Here is a 21,234-nt window from a genome sequence, read left to right as displayed (position 1 = left end):
CTCAGGCAGGCTGGCGGACGTTTCGATAGGAGGACCTATCTTTGTCAAAGGCACCTTTTCATCTTTGGCGTGTTATATTTAAGGGGATAAGTAGTGCCAAGAATGGCAAGGCGGCTTTGTCGAAGATAGGTCCTCCTATCGAAACGTCGGCCAGCTTGTCTGAGGCACTTCTACTGTTGACCGTGATCATCCCACTACATGGAAATAGTGCAGCATTTCTTAGGGAGCAATCGGACGGCATATGCGTGCTTTATCATAATAGTCTGAGCAAATAACTTTCTTGTCGCTCCTGTGGCCATGAAGCAAGTGAAGCCCTTCACTATTTCATTAAACTCATCAGTTTACTAATCTTTATATAAGCTGCCCACATTAACATTACCGGCATATTAGGTGCAATACTCAGAATCCTTGGCCAAACATGGATGTAAATCACTGTCTTGTGTACCTCCGAACGAGGCTGTGAAGTAGCGATGTTTTTATTGTGACCCCATTCGACGGCACATGTCACTTTCAATTTTGCGAAAATAATACGCAGTGTATAATAATCTACAGCTGTCTCCAGGGCATCATCTTGAGAATGTCGCGGGACATGAAACAAAATAGCTATCATGAGCGGCCAATAATTTCTAGCATGCCGTATCCCCCCTAATGGTACCAGAAGAAAGAACAAATGTTATTACTAGTGTCAAGGATGAAGCTAAGGTTAGCAGACTCAGTACTATAGCAGTCTGTTCGTAGGAACCTAATAGGAGGACCTATCTTTGTGATTATGATGAGCACATGATCATGGATAACTGGGCATAATCATATTTAGAGTCAAACGTTTGCAAGAAAAGTGTTTATAAGATACTGCGGGTGTCACTAATCGTCTAAAATGGTTGGATGCTGTTAGTGATTTGTTTAGGTGTTAATATGGCGGAGTTACCAAGTGCTCTTTAATCAGTGAGTTGCAATCGTAGCTTATGGATGTAGGGATGGATCGATGAACGAAAAACTTTATAGAGGCCCTGAACGAATCCAGCCACGTTTTGTGGGGGGGGGGGGGGGAATTGAAAAAAGAAAAGGTAATATCTATCACTGCATTCTTTGTGTGGACTGGTTGCACCACGGCAAGCTTTCTGTTTTATTTTTTGTCTCTTTAGTTCCGTGCCACTGCGCAGAGTGCAAGCTTTTCTCCCGAAAGTTTCAACAATTGTTTGGAAGTAAATATTCAATTCCAGATCACCATTTTTTTACTGGTTTGCGAAGAAATGCGCTGGGTGTCATATCGAGGACGAGTGAACGGCGGGTCTTCGAGAATTCGTTGAGACCTACACATGCCGCACTTTGGTGCATTCGTCATTACACCATGTAAACAATACGCGTTCGAGAATGTTACGCTATGGCCCATACGCTACAGCAATGTTGCTTCATTGCGGGGAGGCTGTGCAGTCAGAGACGTAAACACCCACTGCACGTAGGTTTAAAGAGCGTACATTCGCAGCGCTCCAGAAAGCTTGTCATCATACTGGCGGGCCAGTGATGTTGCAGACATCGAATGCATCTATCGATTACACAGAAGGTTGTTAGATCATGTGCGTCTGAATTAGTAAAGATGAAAGATTTAGGTGCCCCATTAAGCGCAAAAATTGACGATCGGTGTTGACCATGCATTGTGCTACGGCGTCGGCGTCAACATGAGTGTGGCATCACGTATACATCACATACCACATATCACATCACTTATACATCCCATACAACAAAACCTATGATGTTATCGTATGAAGACGTGATCTCATGACATCATTGTTTGCTCAAAAGTGGGCTTATACTGGAGGCAGTACCAAATCAAGTGATGTACACGAATACTCCACCGTTTCCGATCCTGGAGGCAACTTAAAATTGCATTACGTTCAAATAGCTTTCGTTGGAAAGTGGGTGAAGAAGAAGAAACGACAGATTTAACATTCGAGTCGTACGAGGTTAATGCATAAAATATCCTTGGATTTTTTGAGAAACACCAACTTACTGGGCGGTAGTGCCCTTCCCTGCACCCATCATGTACCTACCCTTCAGTGCTCAACCCCTCTTGTTTTTCCTCTTTGCAGACCCAACTCGTTTACTCTCAGTGTATAGCAGCAAGCCGTACACCCGCCTGATTGGTCTTCCACACTTCTCTCCTTTTGCTGTCTCCGTTACTTTCCGGTTATTGAGGTTTGTTGTTTTTTGAAAGTTGGCTTCTTTGCAGCAATGATCTATCTACAGAAAAGACAGCTTTAAGTAGTCGCGCGCACCGTGTGCGTCCGTATCACGGGCTGTTATAAAACCGTTCCGTAATTTTGCGTCCGCAGCAAATCAAGGTCCGACCACATGCACGCGATTCTATAGCGACAGCAACAAGCGGCAGCGACGAGTGACAAGATTTGCTGTCGCGGAGGCCCATCCGTCGCCGCCGCTTGTCGCGTCGCCCGTTTTTGGAAAACTAGAAAAAGATCGCTTGTCGCCCGGAAGCCAGCTTGGCGATTTGCAGCAACATGGCTGCGCCCCTAGCCCTCGCTTCGGTTGCAATTTGCTCTCGATGCTTGTTATCCGTGCCCGCTTCGAGGAATGCAAAGTATCGACCACCTTTTTTTTTTTTGCATTCGCATATCACTAGGAGAGTGTGAGAGCGGCCGTATTTTGTCCTAAATCTTGTTATCGAAGGTTCGCTTTGTTGTTTCGACGGTAGCTTGTGATAATTTAGTCACTTGCTGCAATGCGAAATGGTCATGAGAAGTGCGTCGCAGCCGTTGCAGTGTACGCATCTGGACACCCTGTCACGGTGGAACCAAATATTGCGAAAAAAGAAGGTCGTGAAATGCTTTTGTGGCTTCCTTATGCCATAATAAATTTGACTTGTTGTCATCGACCAACTTTGAAACTTGTATTCACATGTTATTGGTATGCACGCAATATTTTTCATTCAAGCAACAATGCCACTTGCCCCGCCCCGGTGGTCTAGTGGCTAAGGTACTCGGCTGCTGACCCGCAGGTCGCAGGTTCGAATCCCGGCTGCGGCGGCTGCATTTCCGATGGAGGCGAAAATGTTGTAGGCCCGTGTGCTCAGAATTGGGCACACGTTAAAGAACCCCAGGTGGTCGAAATTTCCGGAGGCCTCCACTACGGCGTCTCTCATAATCATATGGTGGTTTTGGGACGTTAAACCCCACATATCAATCATCAACAATTCCACTTAGTCATCGACGTGTGGTTGCAGCCATCGCGACGCGATGGCGCGGCGGAGCAAGTTTGTCGCTACCACTTGTCGCTGTCGCCAGAAAATCGCGTGCATGCGATTGGGTCTTCAGGCATGCACTAGCGATGACTTGAATTTTATGTCTCGCGAATTACACATTTGCCGGCATCACCGAGCTGATAGACTCTGCAAGACATGGCGCTGATCGGTTCGTCTGCGTGTACATTACAGTTGTATCAACGCGAATGGGGTACGCACGACTCACGAAGACTTTTGTGAAACGTCATCTCTGGTTGAATCAATCAACAGCGTGAGAGGTGCCTTAGAGTGTTTGAAAGCAACCTGCAGAAAGACGGTGGTAGAGTGCTAAGAAAGACAAGAAAGTTAACCGGGGCTAGTACTGGTTGGCTATACTGCACAGCGTGGAGGAAGTCTGGAGATAAAATAAAAAAAAAAAGATTAGAGGAAAGAGAAAGAATGTGTGAGGTTTGTTTATTCTACTGTGGGCTCCAACTAACTATACAAGAAAGAATAAACTGTTGCTTCCATAACACTTCCTGCATGAAATCGAATGACATTTGTTATGTTTCAAAGGGCAAGTGAACCACAGTGATGGCGGGAAACCGATTTTTATTAGATTCTAATTTTTTATCAAACTTGCTGAAATCTACAACCTCTTAAAAATTGTCAAGTTTACGACTGCGGAAATCTAATAATAATGATGATGTTATGTGTTTTGTGGCGCAAGGGCCATTTGATAGCCAAAGAGCGCCAGGTCACGGGAGTAGAGATGTTAACAATGATTATAATAAGTGGCTGTACAAGGGCCTTCAAATTGCTTGCGCTAAGGCAGGTAAAACGTAGAAGTATTAAACTCATGACCATGATGTGAAATACGTGTAGTGTGAATGGAAGGTGAAATAATAATATTAAAAATAAAAAAAACTATAATAAAAACCGTAGTGAACATGTGTTACATTCGCACAAGTGCCTCCATCGTCCACGCCTTTGTGCCCAAGGGCCGCAAGGCAAGTTCTTTGTTCTATGTAGCCACTGCAGCAGCGACCTCTCTTGAAAGATCCTGCTACGGAATGCTCATGTATATGACATGAAAGGTACGGACGTTTCTAAAAAAAGCCAACAGTGAGTTATGTGTGAAAAGTGAATCCTTACCGATGGACACTGCAGGGTGAAATGGCATCTGTTGTCGGTAAGGTAATGAAAAGTGTTGTCTTCTTAGCATGTCTAATTGTTTACACTGGAATTAAGTGTGCAGTACGGTTAGTGCTTCTTCACATCTGTCATGCAAAGATGAATCATCACCAGACAAAAGAAATGAATATGTAGTGGGTATATGTATGTCCTGTTCTTAGCATTGTAATTAATACTTCTGTGTGGCATGATTCTTATATTGATGGCCACTGAATCCCATATTTGCGGCTTGATAGCTAGCTGTTTATTATTTGTGTGTCTGTCCCACGTGCTCTGCCAATAGCCTTTGAGCTCTCGCTTTAGAAAAGGTCTCAAGTCAAGTGCAGGAATTGGTATTGCTTAAGTGGCAGTGGTTTTGTAAGCGGATGCAGCTAGCTGGTCCACCAAAACGTTGCCCTTTATCTCGTGGTGCCCTTTGGCCCAGCAGACTACGACATGCTGTCTAGATGTGTAGACTGCGCATAAAAGTGAGTAAAGTGATATAAAAACAGGGTTTTGGTGCTCTTTAAGAGTTTTCAGAGTTTAAGAGTTTTCAGACCTAAGGAACCGAGTTTTGTAGTTTTATTTGTTTAATGTAGTTGACAGCCGCCAGTATCGCCTAAGCTTCGCCTGTGAAAATACTTGTATCAGAGTGCAGAAAGCAGGCTTCCGATAAGGATGGGCCAACGGCTGCACATGACACAGAAGTGTTGTACTTTGAGCCATCCGTAAAGAACTCAGGACGTGTGTATTTATGCTGCAAGAAGTATGTTTAGATAGGTGCAATGGGCACGCGCTTCACAATCTCCAAGGAAGACACGTCGCAATCTATCGTCTGCCACTTCCATGGTGGAAGGAACGCTGTGGGAGCCATCAAACGGTGCTCAAGTGGCGCATCAATTTCATTCACTGGGCCCCTCACACGAAGTGAGTAGGGTTGTGTTATAGAAGGCCGGTTTTCAAACAGAGCAGAACTTGACATGTAATTATTGTAGAATAACAAGGGTGTTCCTTGTCTGCGCTCACGTTGACAAACTATTTAAAATACATGTAACATCTCTCCAGATAGAGTGACCATTCGTTCGATTCCACATACAGGCTTTCCACGGTGCTAATACGAAAAGCACCCGCAGAGAGGCGAATGCCTAGACTATCAACATGATCACACATCCTTACGGCAGTGGGTGACGCAACCGATAGGTTACTGTCCTATAGTCTAAGCGAGGGCGTACGAGGCTTCTATGCAAGTTCAGATAATTATTGTCGGTAGCCCACGTAGTGTGTGACAACACATTTAGAACATCCATGGCTTTTACGCACTTGTTTTTTTAAGTACCTGATGTGTGGTGTGAAGGTTAGCTTAGTGTTCAAGATTAGCCCTAACAATTTATGTTCAGCACTAACATAAAGACGTTGCCCATACAGGTTCGGAATGAATGACTCTCTTCCTCGTGAACAAGACATGCATGCTTTTTGGGGATTCAGTCGGAACCCGTTTTCTTCTGCACAATCGGAGACCTTGTTCAAAACAAGTTGAACCTGACACTCACACATTGCCAGATTACAAGACTTAAAACCGAACTGGACGTCATCAACATATTTGCAGTAAAACATATAACGGGGAATGGACAGGCGCAAGGAAGTACACCACGTCGTGGCACTCCTGTTTCTTGGACAAATGTTTGGGAAAGAACGCTGCCCACTCGGACACGGAGTGTCTGGTTGTACAAGCAACGTTCAATTATGATAAACATTTTACCACGAACACCAAGGTGGGAAAGGTCTTTTAATATTCCAAAGCGCCTTGTTGCATCATAAGTATTTTCGATATCGAGAAACTCCGAAAGAAAACATTGTTTGTGGATGAAGGCGTCTCGGATCTGTGCCTTAATACATACCAAATGGTCAGTGGTGAATCTAGCCTCTCGAAATGCACACTGGAAATAGTACATCAAATTGTTGGCTTCAAGGAAACATACAATTCAGCAGTTTACCATCTTTTCAAAAAGTTTACACAGGCATCTTGTAAGTGCAATGGGCTTATGACTCAAAACCTAGGGTTCTTGCCCTGTTTCAAAGTGGCAATACTAATAGTCTCTTTCGAGTATAAAGGAAATGTGCCAGAAAACCAAATAGCATTATACAAAGACAGCAAGGTTTTTTTGTGTTTCTATGAGAGGTTTTTCAGCATTTGTTACACAACACAGTCGGAACCTGGGACGAAATTACTGAAGGAGTTTAATGATCCTTGTAGCTCCGATAACCTGAAACGTTGATTGTAGGCCTCGTATTTTGTACATTTGTGTTTCAGTTTCTGTTTTTATGTTTTTGTTTTGTAATTATGGAAAGCTTCAGTACAGTGTGACGAGCTGGCACCTGTTCGAAGTGCGCGCCGAGAAAGTTAGCCTGATATTCGATGATGTCACCTTGTGTGTTTTCGAGTGGGAGTGAGTACACATGTCTTCCTGCTACTCTACTAACCAGGTTCCACACTCTAGCCTCCTATGTATATAAATTGAAGCCTAATAAAAAATTCTGCCAACTTTCCATTCTGGCCAACCGACTTGTTCTCCCGCCTTAAGACTATACTTTCTTAAAGTTGTTAAGATTCCCGGCTGTCGGTGCAGCAACCTCCATGCCCCCCCCCCCCCCTTTTTTTGCTGTTATCACGCATTGTGACACTCAGTGTTCCTCCATGGCACTTGTCACTGGCTGGACAGTCCATGTGTTCACAAGGTACACCTAGTTGCAGTGTCAGTGAGAAAAGCTGTGAAGTACTGTACAGCTTCATCTGTGCTTAACCCACATATGTCAGTTCAACCTAAATGAAGAATGTTATGAAACTGTTCCCAGTCAGCTATGTTTATGTGCCATTTGGGAACATGTGGAGAACACTCATGATGTTGGTGTGCTCTAAACTACGGGAAAGTGATCGTGTCTGTAGGGAGAACTGATAACTTTCCATTACTGCAGAGGAACAAGTGATGTAGATACGATGCTTAGGTTTATAGAGGAAAATGTATTGCGTCTCTCATAATCATATGGTGGTTTTGGGGCGTTAAACCCCACATGTCAATTATCAGAGGAAAATGTATTGTGAACAAGATCATAATAAGGTGGTTCTTTTCGATTTAGGAGACATGCGCCGGAAGAGAGAAAGAAGTGTTAAATCAGTCGACCTGTCGAGTTGCAACGAGCGTCACTCCATAGCCTTCTATGTGCATTCAAGTCTCCAAGGAGAAGGTAAGGTTCTTGAAGTTCATCAATAAAAAACTACAATTCATATTTTTGTTGGTGATGGCTCGAAGGAATGTGATGAGTACAAATTGTGATCAGTTTGTTGGAAAGGAGAGCCCGAACAGCCACTAGCTGAAGGGACGTTTGGAGTCGTCAGCATGTGTCAGCATGTGACCCCTTGATTAGCTATAAAAGCCACACTTCCGGATGATGTCAGCATCATCATGGTCCTTTCGGAAAATAATGCAGTAATGAAGAGAGTTGGTGGGTGTTGGATTTATGTGTGTTTTTATACACACAGCACTTCTGATGAGTGTTTGTGCAAAAGTTTTTAGACATCGTCAAGGTCTATGAGAAGGCCTCTCACGTTTCATTGTATAATTTGTGTGTACATGGTGAAATTAATATAGGGTTGTGTGTACTAAAAGCAAGTGGATGTTTACGCGAGAAGTTAGAATCTAAGTAAAGGGGTCGACATCGGGCCCTATTATCTGCTTTTTGAGTTTCTGGCCACGCTCTAAGGAACTACGGTGATCTTTTAGCACCAGGAGTACCACCGTGTCCATTGCCTCCTCGGAGCTCTGAATACCCACTCATTCCAGCTGGTAGTTTGAATTTTGGACCACGCCTGAAGAGGGAAGGTCATGAAGCATGATGAACCTGGAGTGTCCGTTTTTCTTCGTTAGTATAGGTGGAGTAGACTGAACTACTGCTGCATTGGGGCAGGCGCCACAGCCGAAGGCTCGCTCTGAGCAGGCCGGACTAGCGGCGAGGGCTGGCGCGGCTGCGATGGTGCCTTCTGACCCGGCCGCCGCACCAGCGTACGTTTGGGAAAATAATGGCGAAGCTCTCCTTCGTGCTTCCTTTAACAAAAGGTTTTTTTCGACAACAATTATATGGATACTCTCAGCTGGATTTCGCCGCCGGCGTCCTTATCTCGCGGTAGGGAAGATCGCACGTCTTGGCTGGCGTTCGGCTTTTACCGGAACAATTATTTGTCAGTTACCGGGCGCACAGAGGTCACTGCAATCGCTGCACAGTCTACGTTTGCGAAAAGTGCGTGCTTTTCAGATACAGCGAAGTAACAACGGAAACACCTATCCGCATTCATCTGTACCTGAAAGTAGGTTTCATGCGTCATTTTTGCGTGAGAAACGAGGGGCACATTTAGATCTGCTGACCATTCTGCGCGTGACCTTCCGATTTGTTGCTATCGCATTCATGGCTTCGCCTTTACTGCAAAGCTGAGACTTTTCTTTCCCCTTCAACAAAATTATCTCTTTTGCTTTCTTCCTGAAGGAACACGACCATGAATATGTGGCGTGATTTACATGCATCACAGTTCGCGCAGTGCAGCGGCTCTTTGCAGGTGTCGGACGTGTGTCCCGACACTCGACATTGTGCATTCGTTTGGCGACCATGACAGCTTTGCGAGCCGTAGTGATACCTCTTACATTAGAAACAACGAGGGGAGGTTAGATTTGTATGGCCTGACAGCAGTCTTTGCATACCCGGTTTGAATGCTTTCCAGCAGATCGTTCAAAGCAAAGGTCAGTATTATGTGTTTTGTTGGTATTTCCTTATGGCCTCTTCTGACCTTGATCCGCTGTACATTAGTTACATTCTGGCTCTTCCATCCTACCAGACGTTCAGTTTCGGTCAGGCCAAGCAAATTTGCGTCTGATACTACCCCGCGAGCTGTGTTCATAGACATGTGCAGTGTAACACTGATCGATGTGTCACCATATGTTTCAAGGGAGTTCAGCTTTTCAAATTTGTGTTTTTCCAGTACCTCTAGGAGTAAATCTCCGCTGGTCATTTTGCTAACCTTATATCTGGCTCCGACAGTGTCTGTAATACACCTTGCAACTGCACAAGGGGGATATAGTTCTGGCTTGTTTATTGCTTTTCTCACATTGTACAACATGTAAGTGAGGAAATGTTTTTCTTGGCCAGTTAAAAGAAATTAACTCGTCGGTGCGTAATCGCCTTCACGTGGTACGATAATTTTGGAGGGCAAATGCCCCATGCATGCTTATTCTATTTGGTTTAGCAGCGTTGGCAGCCATGCACCACGAATCCCCATAGAGGACGCTGCAAGTTTGCGAATGCTGAAAGCTTGCAGACGCCAACCGTACGACGCTATTATGACCCAATGCGCCTAGACTAAGGTAGACTATTTGCACTGGGGGAGCCTCGACCACCAGAAAATTTGTAAATAAATGGAAAAAAAGGTAGACAGGAAAGATAAAACAGTGAGAGAAAAAGACAAAGATGAGAGGAGATAGATACAGAAAAAAGCGAGGGCCGATTTATCTTGAGTGAGTCAGCCCAGGGGTGCCGTCTAAGGGAAGCCGGGGCCAAATGGGAGTGTTTCCTCTGTAGGGGGGCTTAAAGTTCCAATCACCCGGCGTTGGCTCAACCACTAGAATCCCCCTTTTGCCAGACACGGTTATGCCACGCACGACTAAGCGTGGGAGGGTGTTTAAGACGCTCCTACTGAGCTTAAATCAATTAAGACAATCAATATCAGGTCTTTGTGAATTGCACCAAATTGGAGACCATCTTATGCGTGAAACTATTGGATAAGCAGCTGTTTAATTTCAACTTCTCCAATGAATAACAGCATGTAATTGTTTGCAGACATGATTATTTCTGCATTTTCTGATAAACAGTTCTTGCACTAAATCATAAATATGCTTTCAGCGATCACTATAGTTTAAATTTATCTCCTAAACGACCACAAAAGAATTTTTATCAACTAATCAGATTTCTAAAAAAAACTGTTTTTGAATGTGTTTGAAAAAGGCTTTATCGAAATTGGTTCTGAGCGAAGGCTTCGTTTTAAGAGAGAGAAATAAGTAAAAGGAAGAGACAGGGAGGTTAACCTACAAGAACTGGTTTGCTACCGTGTGCAGGGGTAGAGACATAGGGGTCGGAAAGAAGATAGAGGGCGATAAAATAAATCAGGGAAAAAATACACATTCGCACACATGCAGGGCGTTCCGATAACAGTCATTTGGAGAGGCCGGTTGAACGCAAGAAGCGCAGGAGCGCCTTCACAGCCTTATTCTGCGACATAAAGTCCTGTTGGTAGCGCAGGATTCTTTCTTCCGAAAGAGTCTGCTTGTCCAGTTTGTCCAGTGCATTGCAGATTGACTGTATCTGTGAGCAGTGTTGTGGGCGCTCGCACCGAATATGCCAAGTTGTTTCATCACTGCCGCAATGGTCACATGCAGCAGTGTCAGCCATTCCTACGCATGACTTCATTTTAAGCCTTTGCTAAGGGTCAATATCCAGTAAAATGCATAATGTAGGAAACAGTTCTACTTTCAGTTAATTAGTTAATAACCATTTGTACAGTAAAAGCGTAAACAGCTTCTCTATCTCGAAGGTTGGGCACCCATATTGGAGTCCGTACGGGCCATGTCAGTTAGCAGCTCCTCCATGTGGTTGCTACAACAGGTCGCTTTGACCATTTTTCAGAGGACCTGCTATTGTTAGAAGAAATATAGTCACCGATCAACCTGGCAAGCTGATAGGCTATGCCAACTGCTTTCAGCTGTATCTGCTCCTTGAGGACGCCTAAATAGACCCATCAAAGCTGATATAGTCCAACACAGTACCTCAATCTTCCATTCTAGGTTCTCCGAAATTGAGGAAAAGGCCTGAGATTTAATGTCCCAATCGCCCCTCAACTATGTCTACTGTGATATTGAGCCTTATGAAAATTTCATTGACACGCAGCGCAGGCGATGGACTAACCTGAAGGGATCTTTTTGCGAAGTGCCTTCTTCACTGACGGCGACTGATTTCCGTAACCATTAGAGATACCTCCAGTAGGAAAACGAAACCGTGTAATGTTAAACTAAAGCAAGTCAGCTTTGTGCTTCAGCCACGTTAAGCTAAAGTCAATTACCTAAATGATAATTACCACATTTCGCAGTGTAATACATGTCATGAATGTACAGAAAAAAATGAGAAATATGAATTCGCGAGTTTAGGCTACCGTCTCTGCGACCATCTGAAACGGCAAATAGAATAGCAACACCATTATTCATTTATACGACCGCTAACATAGTGTGATAGTTAGCTCAATGTAATGGAACGCGGTCCAAAACTACAGTGACAAACGGAGGACCTGTAGAGTAGTGCGTGAAAGCCACGTGTGAAGAGATGAGGATAACAGCGGTGCCATGTAGGGCGGGCGGATTCACAGCTGAGGTGGTGGTGGGGTGGCCATCATTCACATTTACGAGCGCGACGTGCAAATAACCATGCGCCAATGCTGCGGCGCCTTCGAGGAAGCCGAGATGACAGAGCGCGAGAACCTAATCACAATGGGCGAATCACAACACCAACAAAAACGACGGCTCTCTCGCATCTGGAAAGCTTGGGGCTGAAAGGACGATGGTGCGGAGGGTGCACGGGCACACGAAAAATAATGAGAGGCGCAGAAGCATCCGAGCAAGGATGCGAGAAGAGCGGTGCTCGCGTACAAGAGCAAGTGAGTGAGCACGCACGAATTCACGGGGGTGCTTGTTATGGAAATAAGTTGGTGATTATCCTCGCATGAAGCCGGTGGTATAGACGCTGAGCGGAGGTAATCAGAGGAGCGCTGCTGTTGCAGCGACGGCTATATATGCCTCGAAACGATGATGCCGCGGGCGCCCGAGCCTAGCGGCTTTGCTGGCTGTGCGTGTACTCCCGCGATTATTTACTCAGCGACCCAAGTCGACGCGACGGCTGCACGTGGACTTGCGCTCCATCAGAGGCTTCTTTTTTTTTTTTTAAATTCAATACTAGACTTGCTGTAGGCGGAAAGCTTGTGCTGAGACAGAAAGCTGCCTCCGTGGAATCTGTATTGACACGTTAGGTAGATATCACTGCGGCCCTCTTCGCTGCTCAGACAAGATAGGCGAGTGCGCTGCAGTGGTCACCAAAGCACGTTTGGAGCACTCCTCACGATATGTCTAAAGGGCTACGGCGTTTTGCTTTCAGCGCTGCATTCGATGGCCAACCCGACGAGTTATGGTACGCGTTGTCATTAGGTACCACGCATTGCCATTTAGATCAGTGTTGTGCGCCCGCAATGTCAAGTTCGCAGGTAAGACAGGAAGCCGTGGGTACGCTTACTGTATAGCGTTACAGCTGGAATCACTCAGGTAATTACCATATGTGAGTCAAGGCCTTGTCGATGCAATATTCAAAGGACTAAACTAGTTCGCGGCTTAAGTGATAAAGTACCGTGTATACAGCAAAAACTTTAAAAGTGGTTCTCTAGTTCTGGCGAGATTTTAACGATCATCGCTCTATAGAGACGTATTGCAGAATGGGCACCATTAACAGCGCTGCTCCTCTCGCGTTATTATTAATTAAGCACGGACTCCATACATGAGGCATCCTTCTACGAATTGCGTGCCGTGGCTTGGTTCGCATTCTCTATAAGTACCGGCTTTGTGCAAAAGCTCGACATTGAGTGCTCTCTCGGCCACGCACCTGGTTCGGCTCCCCGCATGTCGCACGACGGGCGGTATTGGAAATTACACGGCTGCCTGCCACTGCTTCGCACGACTCCATTTTTGAGCACGAGAGAGAAAGAAGAACAAAAAATGTGCAAAAAAAAAAACGAATGCACGGAACACTATATCGAACAATGATATAGTGTTCCGTGCATTCTCGATGTTTCTCGCCTCTCGATGTTTCGCTATGGGTCTCTCGATGCCGTAGCTTCGCGTCCGGAAAGCGCGCGTGGCACTTGGACGTGTCATTAGAGAGATAAAGGAACGCCCTCGCCGGACGCACTTGGTTCCCGCATTAATGAATGGTGAACACATAATTAGTGCGCACGGTCGGACGGACGCACGCGCGGATGAAAAGGGGAGGAAAGTACTACGCATGCGCGCTTTTCTACCCCCTCTCGCGTCACCTTATAGTGCCTTGACCGCACGTTTAGCTTCCCCCTGTGGACGCGGCGAAAGTTCGGAGCGCTGTCACGCGTTAGTTTGCAACAAGCAACGACGAGACACCACCCCTATGTTTGCAGTATTCGTCGTAGCTTATTAGTTTAATGCAGTGTTTGTAGTGCCAGCGGACAAACAAAAATGTCGGGCCACCAGTGCAACAAAGGACGTGTGACGTACGAGTCGCTTTCGAAGCACCTTCCCTTCGCTAGGCATCGAAAAGAAATAGCGATAAGCTCATGGCGTGTATTACGAAGCACACGAACGCGAGCTGCGAGGTGTAGCAATGCTGATTAAAATGTTGAGACGCAAAACGAAACTGCAGTAATGAAGGAGCACACCGTTTTACAAGACCAGACTCGGACCAGCCCTCGTCGCTGACGCTCATTAATTAGTTTAATCATTGTTAGCTCACAAACACTGCGAGGGCTTTCTGTATAGCGTGCACTAGACATCGATGTTACATTACATGCGCTTTGAGTTATTTTTTTCTTAACGTGAATGTAGGGGCTCGTCGGAACAAATTATTTTTTTTTTTGGTCCTCCTAAAGAAAGACTTTTCTCAGAGCATAGCTAGGATAGAAAAAGTAGAGGGAGTTCGCAGCCCGCGCTAATGGAAAATAACAATAGGTTGGGAAAATTAGGTATCCAATTAGTGCTGACGAGTCCCTTCGCTGCAGTGACCAAAACTACGGAATAAACTCTGTCCCTAATTTGCGCTAGTGTCGGGCGGATGGAGGGGCGTCGTCGTGGAAGAGAGAGCGAACGAAATTGAGCTGCGAGATAATTATGGCCGAGGTATTTCGTTGCGTCTATAAGGGAAGTTGACCTTACTGGTATAAAAAATCAAGGAGAGAATGTTTCTCATTTATTCGGAGATTATGCCATTTATTGACGTTTATTTTCCATTGGAGCTCCGTAATGCATTAGTTCTAGACAGCATAATGCATTGTTTCTGGACATCAAATAGACCACTGGTAGGAGCTACTGACGTATACGCAAGCAGAAAAGGGATAACTTATTCGCAAAATAATGCATGACGTTCATTACAAAGGAGGCAACGTAACATGTTGTTTACTGATACCGCTTTCGATGTATATGAGATCGGTATTTCTGGTGGAAACAACATTCTTGATGAAGCCTTGCGCAAAATACTGTCCTGTTGATAATGATCTGTGAGACGTGGACAGTCAAATTTGAGACAATGATATACGACTTCAAAGAATGCTTAGCTACCATAGGAGGCGGGCAGTGTTATGGTTACCACTATGGTTTGAAGAACTGTGACTGCGTTCAAAGGAGAGCAGCACGAAAGATTATCTGCGCTAATGAGCGAATGTGGTGCCACTTTTGCGTTTTGGAACGTGCCTTCCTGTTACCGTTGGGTCACGCCGACGTGCCGTTTTGCACAATGGAGCGTTCATCACATTAAAAGCTGGCCGTAGGGAATCCGAGGCAAATTCATGAGTACGGCACTCACGCGAGTCATGATGGCGTACGTACGGTTGCCACCAACGCAAATGCATGCATGTAATCTAACAAACCCACCCTAGCTTAGTTTGTATTGGTATACTTGTACTGCACCATATTCATCTCCATTACGTCTTTCTTTTTGCTCTATTTTCCTTCTCTTGATTTCTGGTTTACACGACCATTCGTGTTCAATCAGATGTCGCAGATTTCAGGAAAGTATTGTCTATTAACTCTGACAAACCTAATTCTTAGGTAAACATATAATACAAGCCAAGAATTCAGTTCTGAATGAATGAGCAATTTACTTATTAATTAAACACCTGATCATGTGCTGGCAACTGTGCTGCAACAACCAGATGACGAAAAAAGATATGTGCAGAGTCTAGCAACCTGCATGGATCTCCAAATTTAAGAGACTTTTTAGCATCTTAGCTTGAGATGAAATGGCTTTATATCTGTGAAAGTGTACCTAATTCTACACCGAATCGATTATCAACAGCATATATAGCTATATATACCTAATTATACGATCACAGCTACGAATACGTGCAGCCTTAAGTGTGGTACTTATGTCGATGTACCGCCGTAGCAGCGCACGTCAGTGACACTTTTACGCAACGCACCAAGTACATTAACATCCCGCATCCCGTACAACCTACAGAACCCCGCACAACGGCTATATATAACATGGCGAGTGACCTCGAAAACACTAAACGCGACCCGTACAGTGTTTTGCGAACGCTGCGGTTCGCCGAATCGGACGTGCCCGTTGGCGGTGCATTAAGGCTTGATTGTCCGTCGACCCATATCTTCTGATGAACAGGCGTGGCGGCGGCTTATAGGGGCCCAGACACGCGCGCCACCCTTTGCGCGAGAGGAGGGAGGGCAATTAACAAATGAGCAGAAACTCACCGCCTCCGTCTCCACGCTAATTTGATGCCGGCGGGTGCCGGGCTACATAGGCTGAGTAGAGAGGCCATGCCTTTCCGCCCTCAGCTGCTCGGCTGTGCAGCGGTCCCCGTAAATGTGGCCGCTACATTAATTACTCTTGCCGCGATGCACTCTCGTCGCGTTGGCGTCGTGAGGTCGTGGTTACGCGGTCACCCTCTGCGCGCGCACACATACACACAGCCTGCCAACGAGGTCAACCCATCTCGTTTCACCCATCACCCGGGACACACCGGGGTGGTATCAAGTAAAATCACGACTAGAGAGATATATACAGAACGAGCTATAGCGGCTATCACCGCTATCGCTAAGTGAGGTGAGCGACGCCCCTCAGAAGCTGTGGTATGCAGCACTCGATGCGGTTTTCTCCTATACCTGTGACGTGTGTAGGCAGAAAGAGGATGGATGATTTGATCTTACCAGGGTGCTCTAGCAAAGAGCGACTCGTGCCGAGCTGGTCGTACGGTGCCTGGCGCTGCGTGCGGCCACACGACGTTGCACAGTCGAGCGGACGCAAATTTTGAATTCGTCATCTCTGAACCCTTTGCTATTCTCTTTCGCGAGATGATGCTAATCAAGGAATGCTGATCGTCATGCACCCTTAGCTCGGCAGTGCAGATCATCACGCACCCTGAGCTCTGCAGTGCAGCTGCGTCTTTACCGTTGTAAACATATACCTCAACTGACCTGTGTTCCTCGAAACAGGTAGATTTAATTATTTATTTCTTATATATCAAGGTCTTAACAATTACCCAATACTATCAATTTCTAATCAATCAATCAATCAATCAATCAATCAATCAATCAATCAATCCATCATATTGAAATTGCGTTAACGTTGAGTAGTGAAGCTCAACGCAGCACAGTTAGCACAGTTAGCACAGCACAGTTTCTAACCAGTGCAGCACAGTTAGAAACGTCGAGCCCTTGCGGCGTTTTCGTTTTTTTTTTCAAGCTGGGATTACTCGCATTGAAAGCAAAAGCTTTTAAGAACATCTATGTGTTCTCACTGAGACTTATACTTGCTGTGATCAATGCACGACCTTAAAATTGGTTTTTATAGCACGGAAAGCACGTTGCGCAATTTCATTGTACAAGCACAGAGCCCTCCCAAGAGTATTGTGTCATTAGCCTTTTTTACAGAGCTGTTACGTAACATGAATGATTTCGGGCCCAAGAAGGAAAAAAAACATAGAATCCGTAGCTATGCAACAATACATCATAGGTCCTGAGCAAGTCACCCGTAAATTCTTCGCACGTGATTTGCGTAATGTATGTGAAATGGCACTAAATCATATTCGCAGGATCTGAAGCAAGAGTTCTCAAAATGAAGAGAAAGATGAGATAACGCTGTGTTATGAGTGCCATTCCAGCTAGGTTTTTAACAGAATCAAGACACTCTCCATTTCCATGTTCATTTTCACTCAGTTTCTTTTGTACAGAGAAAGAAAACGCGAGATTGTTTATTACACACAGCGTCTAAATTCTCTGCATTTAATCAAAACAGTTCTCTCTCTCGATACGAACGCACACTTTCATTATTATTTCGGAAGGCGCATAATTTGAGAAACCTAAGTGTCCTCAGTAAGCGGCAAAGTAAGCGCTACTCAATCGCCCAGTGACGATACGCAGCTGTTTTCACTACACCCCTCCCACTTAGTCGAGACTAATTTAGCCAAACCAAAATCAAAACAAAACATTCATTGGATAGCTCTAAGCCTTCGTTCGTCCAGCCTTGTTGGATTTCAGCCTCGAGGCTTTTAGAGACACTGTCCATGAAAAGAAAATAATGAAAGAAATGAGCTGATAAAAAAAAGAATTGCTATCGAAAACAAACAAGACAAAAAGATGTCCCAAGCTGCTCGAGAACTCGCGCTTGGCAAAGTGCAGAATGCTGCTCGCCCAGCGCATCGTCGGAAGCCACGAGAAGAGATGCAGTGGGCACAGCGTGACCCCTGTCGGCCATACACCCAGATCGTTCATCGCCGTCGTGCCTAATGTCATTCGACACTCGCAACGAATGAAGCCATCTGCGATGAGCTGGAAAGAAGGAAAAAAAAAGGTTGCCCACCACCCACTCGACGCGCTTTCCGAAGGCACTCGGCTGCTTCCTCTTGCTATTCGCACTCCGTTGCATTAGCCTCGCGCGGTGCATTCCTCTTGCTGCTAACTCTCGCCCCCTCACTCACACGCCATCTCTCTTATTTTGCCTCCATCCATTTCTCCTTTTATTCAACGAGCGGAGAGATCCTTCTCGGGGCCTTCTCCCACGCGTGGTCACCATTGCAGACGCCACCGTGCCTGAAACAGCATTTAACACTCAACCCACAGCCCTTGCCGACCAGCCAAATCCATTACTCTAATTACCATACAAAGAGCAATACCGTGTACACGCGAAAGTAGGAGAGAAAGCGCAAGAACGCGCGGTCGTTGCTGGCGCATGCATGTGTGGTACACTTGGTCGGCTGTGAGGCCCGCCTCGTCGCCAGTCTAGGCGCCTGTGTATCGAAGGAAATTAGGGAGTTCCACTTGGGCTCTTCTCGAAAAAGCGGCAATCTTCATTGCCACGGAAAGAGGAGCAAAAAAGAAGAAGAAGGTCGAAAGAAAGCAGCCGGCCGTAGAGGCGTTCATTGCGAAGCTCTTACTTGAATTGGAAAAGCCGTGCTTGAAAGTTCGCAGACGAAAAAAAAGACAGTGACGGAGTCGTGGCTGAAGCAACCTGAAGACGACTTACAGAGTGTGAAATATCGCCTACGTGACCAACAAACGTGAGCTTTGTATGCTCATGTGATTTTTATGTGATTCCTAAAGAGAAAAGAAGAGAAAAGTGAGCCCCGTAACTGTGTGCATCAGAGTGCAACACCTCAACAGTAGCTCACGAAGGATGGGGGTAAGGAGGGATTAAAAGGATAGTATTAAAATGTAAATGGATAGGGAGAAGAAGGAGAGAGCGAGGCGCAGAGATAGCGAACGGTCGAAAACGATGGAAGTAACAAGGAGATAGGAAAGATGGACACGGTCGCAGGAGTCCGAGGACGGGGCACCAGTCAGCGAGAGCTCTTGTCGGCGTCAGGAGATGGCGTAGGGTGAGCCCAGTCGGCCAGAGCTGCGCTGTCGTCGGAGATCACGGGGGCACAACCAGTCGGCAAGAAATCCAGCTAGCGAGTCATCGAGCTTTGTATGCTTCAACACTATGTGCATGAACAAACACGGTTTCTCTAATGACGCTTTATAGCTATGCTACGCATTTCAGGGCTCGACAATTTTGACAATATATAGAACACTGTCTTTTCCCGTTTATTTTTGTCAGCTATTTTGTGTCATTTGAAGATGGCGGTCGCGTATACTATTCAGGGGGGTGGGGGAGGGAGGGTGGCAATGTTAGCGTTGGGGGCCCTTGGAAGAGAGATCAGCGATTTATGGGTCGTGATTCCACTTGCCGATTGCTCAAGTACCTGGTTAACAACTGACGTATATCTATGAATAGGGAGCGCCAGCTTCTGGGTAGGAAATAACGGTGGTAGGATAGAATTTAAAATACGATAAGGGGGTGGCGGGGTGAACGGTTCATCCCCAAACACCCTAATCTTTGCTCCAGTTTCGTATATCTCGTACTTCTGCAAACATACCTCCCTTGAATATTAAGAAAAAATAGTACTTGTATTCAAAATGAAGATATGAACTCATATAACGTATCACCTAGTCCGTGACCGAGAAATCGTGAACAATGAAAAAAAAATAATGAAAATGCCCACTTCGTGTGAAAATGGAATCGAGGCCGTCTACGACGCAAGCGGGTATTCTAACACAGGGCCACGGTTAAGGTTGAAAATGCCCCAGAAAAACGTTAATATGAATGTCAGGCAGTACAACGAAATGAAATAAATGATGAAAACATCTCTTCAAGTGAGGATCAAACCTATACCGTCTGCGTGCAAGCAGGTGTCCTAAAACAGTCTGGTAATGCTTGAAACTGCTTCGAAACACACACACACACACACACACACACACACACACACACACACACACACACACACACACACACACACACACACACACACACACACACACACACACACACACACGCACGCACGCACGCACGCACGCACACACAATGCATGTAATATTGCGTGTAAGAAGCGTAGAATCGCGCTAAGGCTCCAAACATATATAATGATCAGTCAGTGGGCGTTTTATAACACCATGCCCAAACATGTTTATTATTCATCTGTTGCAAAAGCAAGGACAGCAGCTGTCGGTAGCTTAGTGTGTTGCCTTATGGACATGTAGAAGGTCCTTCCGCGATTGGGGAAAGGAAGAATAATGGCGCAGTGGGAACTTAACTGTTCTTGCAGTGAGGATTTCTGGGATGGCTTGAAACGCCCAATGTTGCGTGCACAGCCATTGGTTTCCTTAAGGCATGGTTCCTTATGAGTTGAACAAACATAGGCTATAAATTGAGAAGGTGATACGCTAGGGGTGCGATTAGACTATCGCCGTCTACTCTTGAAAGCGAAGCCCGAGCCCCCTCCACGTTGTTGCGTTCCCTGTGACAGAAGGGTCTCAGGCATCATTTGATGAATAAATGTCAGGGACGTGACACTTATCAATAGGAAAGGTATATATGTAAGCAAGCAACTACAACAGAATGACAAAAATATCCAATGTTCTGCAACTCCTACTTTTTTTTTAATCAGTCGAGCATGTACGTGTTTCTGCAAGCACACCTACTTCAATCTATGAGAAGGATCGGGAAGAATACATCAGCTATAGCAATAAAGGCAATAGAGAAAATTTAATATTAAAAACAGCGTCATCTACGTGGTTGTAATCAGCGCAATGTTTGCGTGGGAAGAACCCAGATGAAGTAGCCGTGGCGACAGGCATGTTTTCCTGCTCATCCATCCGCGGAACACGGGCAATCAGTTCGCGGCACTTACTGGGCGTTTCATTCAGCTCAGAACGCGTGTCTCTTCGAGGAGTGCCAGTTCAATTTTCGCCGAACTCGTAATGAGGTCCTGTCTTACTACGAGTTCGTCTCCTGCGACACGGGATGGCGTTAACTCGCAATCGCGTCAGTGTGGAGAACCATATACAATTCCAAGATCCGTTCAATCATGATGGCGGCTAGCTGGTGGGATGCAATCACTGATCGTCTCAGGGGCTGTCATCATCCCGTAAAAAAAGAAAAAAACGAATGAAGGTGCC

This window comes from Rhipicephalus microplus, chromosome 2 (assembly GCF_043290135.1).
Source record: "Rhipicephalus microplus isolate Deutch F79 chromosome 2, USDA_Rmic, whole genome shotgun sequence".
Classification (NCBI taxonomy): Eukaryota; Metazoa; Arthropoda; class Arachnida; order Ixodida; family Ixodidae; genus Rhipicephalus; species Rhipicephalus microplus.
Note: the sequence above shows the minus strand (reverse complement) of the source record.